Below are 6,099 nucleotides of genomic sequence, written 5' to 3' on the forward strand. Positions count from 1 at the left end.
CATGCACAAAGTAGATGTCCTAAACAACTTGCCAAAACTATAGTTTGCTAATATTAAATCTGCGGAGTTGTTAAAAAATGAGTTTTAATGACTTCAACCTAAGTGTATGTAAACTTCTGACTTTAACTGTATATCATATCTCATTCTATATACCTGATAATATAAGTGCTATAATACCTGACATTAAGAACCCACTGCATAAATACTACTGAGGTTAAAGGAGGCACATAGTAAAGAAGATTAGGAACAAAAGAAGCATTGAAGAGGAGGGATTTCCATCTAAATAAACATAGTGAGGGTGATCCACTATAAGAAGAGAGGAAGAAAACAAAAGGGAGGAAAGATGTTGCAAACAAACAACACAGGGCTACAGAGAGGCAGAAAAACAATTGTAATTTGAATTTCTCGTTACTAATGACCAGTAAAGAGTAAGACTAACCTGGGTGAAGCTAAAGGATACAACTGCATCTTCGTCAGTGTCCATTGTTTTAAAAGTTTCTGTTAGAAAAAAACAAGATTGTTTTCATTTAAATGCTTCTTTTCTATTTAGCTCTTACATAAAATATTCGTTTTTTCTGTCATAATGTGCCACTAAATTTGAACAGGTTAGAGTTATTACACTGTACTTTCTGACTTTTCAGAGTTTCAACTCAAAGTGTTTGGCTAAAGATAAATTATATTAACACTGTAGATTGTAACTTTGGCATCACTTTGGCCAACAGCTTTGGCAGCAATTTAATTTTGAAAGTAGACTGTAATAAGATTGAGAAATTAAAATGTGAAATAGTGTCTTTTGTTTTTGGGACTCTAACTGAACATAGTCTCCAGTCGGATCAGACAGGCCACAAAGTTGTCAAAGTCCACGTTCAGGTATTGCTTCGCATAATGCAGGATTATCAGCTGGAACAGGTTATTTGTCAATTTGAAGCCTTACAGGAAGATACAATATATGTTTTCATAAAAAATAACTTTTACCAATTATTGATGTTGAGCACCTTAAAGAGTGTCGTATGTGGCAGGTACCTGCTGATTCTAATGCCAAGCGCATTTCATAGGAACTCATTGTGCCAGCCTAGTGGTATTTTAAAAAAGAAAGCTGCAACATCAATATATATATCTGACTATATATACATACACCATAAAGCATGCATAAAATGTAGCCACTGACAAGATATCGTTTGATCTTCTCCCAGAGCACGTGGAAGTCTATCAGTCTCAGGTTCCCAACACCAGTTGTCAAGGTTTGATCAAGATAAATTGGCAGAAAATGTTGAGAGATATAATGATGTTGAATATGCTTGAGAATTTAGCCTTTAAAGGATACATCCATAAGATTTATCATGCCGTGACAGGCCTCTTTGCCAAAACCGTCTGTCTTTATATCTTTATCTGTAAGAAGCACAATTATAAGTTTCATTTTAATCTTTGATCGGATCATTTTAAAGAAATATTCCAGGTTAAATACAACATAGTCTATTAACCAACATACGAGGCATGCTGTCGTTTACCACAGAAAAGTATTTTGACTCGTTCAACACATTTACAATGGCATTAACAATGGAAGCACATGGGGCAAGTGTACAGTACTGCAAATAAATGTTTGAAATATGCCACTATCACACTACTGTATGTAAATGATGCTTACGACTCAAAATCATAGAAAATCATATATAGCATATTTGTGCAAAGTTATATCCAAGTTTTCAACTCAAGTCATGACCATGTAAACTTTAGGATTTCTACTATTACACCTTTTGCTACACTTGCCCCATAGGCTTCTATTCTAAGTGCATTACATTAGACATGTTTAAATTTGACATGTTATAAAAAAATAAATAAAAAATAAATCTTTTTTTTTTTACCAGCTGTGGGATTAGTCAAAGTTATATTTTGTGGTAAATGAAAGCTTGCCACACATTCTGTCAGTTGAGTTCGAGATGTATTTAACCAGAATATTTTTTTAATTACCCCTAATAACCCACTACCTGTGCTGCATTAGTCAAAACTGGATTATGGTGTATTATTATATTATGTAACTGTAGCCAGGTACCAATGTGAAGTCTGCTTTATGTCTCCATAAGCACACTCACATTTGCCAACGACCCGGTTTAGAATCATCTGGAGTTTGGACACACTGATCTCCATTTCCTGTTGGCCAGAGAGAGAGAGAGAGAGTGGGAAGAGTGAGAAAGTCATAGAAGGTTTTCCAGATGTATATTTTCAGTTAATTTATTTATTGTATTTAAAGCTTATTGTTGTATTTTTAAAGCTTTTTTAAGTATTTAAGCTTCAAGTGAAACCTTTCAAGTGATTTTAATAAGGAAAATATATAAACATTTATCAAACAATTTGTGCAAATTAGTTTCAGAAAAAGTGACTAGCTAAAAGGTGACTAGTTTGCATCCCTGGTATTAACATTCTCATTAACTCCTCCCACTTCTTGTCTCCTTACCGGCCCTGCCAATTTTGCAAAGAGCGCCTTGAAGCCCTCATCAATGTCACTCACCTAGAGCACAGGCTGCCGCGTAAATAGCCAGTTATTAACAAAACGTCACAGAATATAACTGTAGGATTATTAAAAAAATAAAACCATCACAGGAAAATACTCACCTCCTCTGGCATGTCTGCTGAAATTTCATCATCTAGCTGCCTATAGTGAAATAACAAAACTCATCTAATTTTTTCTCCATTCCTTGTGCAATTTTTGGTAACCTTTTAGAATAACTTACTATTTTAAATAAGTCATTAATACATGTTACACAAAAATTCAGTTCATATATAGTACATTGCATACACCCAAAAGTCTAAGACCACTTGTGGAAAAGCTTTTACCTTGCATTTCTAATTTAATGCAATTTTTTCATTGCAAAATACACTCACTGAGCAATTTATTATGAACACCTGTACCCCAACTTATTCATGCGATTATCTAATCAGCCAATCATATGGCAGCAGTGCAATGCATAAAATAATTCAGATACAGGTCAGGAGCTTAATGTTTACATCATCCATCAGAATGAGGAAACATTTTTATCTCAGTGATTTTGACCGTGGCATGATTGTTGGTACCAGCCAGGCTGGTTTGAGTATTTCTGTAACTGCTGATCTCCTGGGATTTTCACGTACAACAGTCTCTAGAGTTTACTCAGAATGGTGTCAAAAACACAAAATATCCAGTGAGTGGATTTTGAGCTGACACAAAGGCTGCGGTAACTCAGATAACCATTCTGTACAATTGTAGTGAGCAGAATAGCAACTCAGAATGCACAACACATCAAACCTTAAGGCGGATGGGCTACAACAGCAAAAGACCACATCAGGCACTTTATTAGGACCATATTGTTCCTAATAAAGTGCTCAGTGAGTGTATATTATCAGCATAACAATTTGAGTGAAACAGTTTAGTATTTTGCTTTAATGACAGCATGCATTTGTGCAAAAACCTGATGATCCATGTTATTCTAGCATGATTGAGAATGTTTCAAAGAGCGTCTTGTGTGCTTCAACAGAAAAAAGGAAATCGGACCCTTTAGTTAACATTCTCAGTATCACAAATTTAAGGTTTAAATTATATTTTGAAACCCATTTCAGTGTGGTGTAAGACTTTGGACCACTGCGCATGAAAATACTTGGAAGAAATGGTCATTTATTCGTATTTCTAACCATCTGACTGTACATTAATTCTCTGGTTAACATTATATGACGTAACATCTCAAATGCTCACTCACTGGGAGTCAGCAGCCTTTTCTGAGAAGACTCAGCACAAAGTCTCCTTCTTTCTGGGGCTCAAAGGTGGAGGGGACGATGATATATTTCCCCTGCAGGTAAGCAGAAACCCGAGCTCACCTCCCGCAGGTTAATGAAGAGCTCGGAGCGAGCACTGGACATATGGGCGAGGAAGAAATCACACTTCAGGTGCACACCTAGGTACTGACAGGCAGGGAGATTCATATCACTACATACACTATGCGTGACCTCAGCTAACTGTGCAGGATCTTTCAGTTTTACACATTCTGAACTAAGAATTAATCTGCAGATCAGTTTATGGCACTAACCTGACTGACAACAAATGGTTTACTAATGAGTTTCATTAATCTGGAATCACATCTCATACCTCTTTAGGAACCTGTAAGACTGAGAAATAATGTTTAGGTAGACAGAAAGATTCAAAACGATTTAGAAAATATTTATAATGAATAATAAATAGGGAAATTTATCATTTTCTTTTTAATTTGAGTTATTTTTACATATATATATTTATTTATTTATTTATTTATTTATTTTTTCTAAGATTGTCCTAATCTATATAGTCCTAAAACATGAAAGAAAATGGACATTTTCAAGTCATAGGTTCCCTATGGTATTTTTCAATGGGGTTTTAGAATAGCGGTTCTTGATTTATAAGTAAAGTCATGTCTGTGGTTAACATTACTCGAAGAGACTTTTCCGTTTTGTTCTACAATACCTCAAACGTGAATTTTGAAACTGTTGTGTGCTTTAAAAAGGCAAGTTGTGAACAAGTTAATATATACAAACTCTAATGGTTGTCCGTTTAATTACACATCATTCGTCAAGCACATAAACAGTTTAATCGGACAACCATTGTAGTCCTTACGTAGTACCTCTGTGTGTAATTTATGTTGTAGAACAAAACATGACAGTCTTTTCAAGTAATATTCCTGAACCACTGTAGCCTTCTGGGTTGCCCTACAAGTTGACAGTGTGACTAAAAAGTTATTTTCATTCTAGACATGTAAAAAGCATCTGAAAAAGGATTATTCCGAGTTCAACACAAGTTAAGCTCAATCACCAGCATTTATGGTATAATGTTGATTACCACAAAAATGTATTTAAACTCATTTTACTCACTCATTTTAATTAAAGTATTAAAACTTTAATTAATTCCTGTGTTTGTTTTGATGTTATATTACTTGGACCCACACAAAATGAGTCTCCTACCTCATAAATGGCAAATCCAATCGTCTCCATGTCTTTGCCCTCTCGACGCAACTTCCGGCGATTTTCTGCATCAGTGCCACCAGGGAAGTGCAGCCATCTTGACTCTCATATCTGGTTCTTTCAAAGCTATTTTAAACTGGGGATTTATCCAAAACGTTGCTGTGAAGAGAGAAAGAGACAGACCTTAGCATGAGAGAATTGTCTTTCATGTAAGCTAATAAGTATCCTAAGAACTTTTAATCAAAGATAACATGCCCAGGTAGTTCCTGCAGCCACCAGCAGTGCTGCCTCTTCTTCATCGCTATGTTCCACTTCTTCACCTCGGTGCTCTGTAATGCACTGCTGTCAGGTTGCAGATCTCCAGCCTGCCTCACACATGAAGTCACTGAATGACATCCTGTGTGAATGTGAGAAAGCAGGCATCTATAAAAGAAATCACTTTAAAAATCGACTCACATTAAAGGAATATTCCAACTAAAATACAACGATACTACTTAACAATAAGGTTGTATAGGTTAACATAAGTTAACATTAGTATGTTTCGATGTTAAAATACTTTCTCCTATTCTGGCCTAATATGCAGAGACAAGTAAACCATCTGTAGGCTGATTCCCCGAACAGTGTAAACACTATGATATTGTGGCATTATCCAAACATTACTTTGTTGAAACGTCTTGATCAGCCCGACACAGCAACACTGAGCACGTTTACATGCACGATCTTACACGATTATAGGCTGACAATGTGTGCGGTCATGTAAATGAATTAAACAGCTTTCCTTTATTGGGTTATGGCCAAAAACGATTAAAGCAAAAAATGATCAACACAGGCAGATTTTTCCCCATTAGCCCGATTTTACGTTGCATGTAAACACCTTTACCAGCGTTCTTAACGCCTTATCTAATGTGCACAAGTGCACATGTCTGTTACATTTTGACGTCAAAAGCAGAGAATAATCAGATTATTTCTAATCTCATGTAAACGCAGTTTTCTTGCATTTTTTTACTTTTTTGTACAAGCTGATTTTTTATAGTTATCAGCATATTGTGCATGTAAATGGGCTCATTGACTCATTGTTTGGGACGGAATTATCTGTTTGTTCGTCCAATGGAAGATGGAGGAAGTTTTCAGGAATGCTGT

General features: G+C 35.6%; 1 pseudogene; it reads right to left on the reverse strand.

Moving 5' to 3' along the window:
• Positions 1-279: 279 nt before the first annotated feature.
• On the reverse strand, positions 280-5,355 carry LOC127428582 (calpain-1 catalytic subunit-like; annotated as a pseudogene).
• Between the last annotated feature and the right edge of the window lie 744 nt (positions 5,356-6,099).

This window comes from Myxocyprinus asiaticus, chromosome 38 (genome assembly GCF_019703515.2).
Source record: "Myxocyprinus asiaticus isolate MX2 ecotype Aquarium Trade chromosome 38, UBuf_Myxa_2, whole genome shotgun sequence".
In the NCBI taxonomy this organism is placed as follows: Eukaryota; Metazoa; Chordata; class Actinopteri; order Cypriniformes; family Catostomidae; genus Myxocyprinus; species Myxocyprinus asiaticus.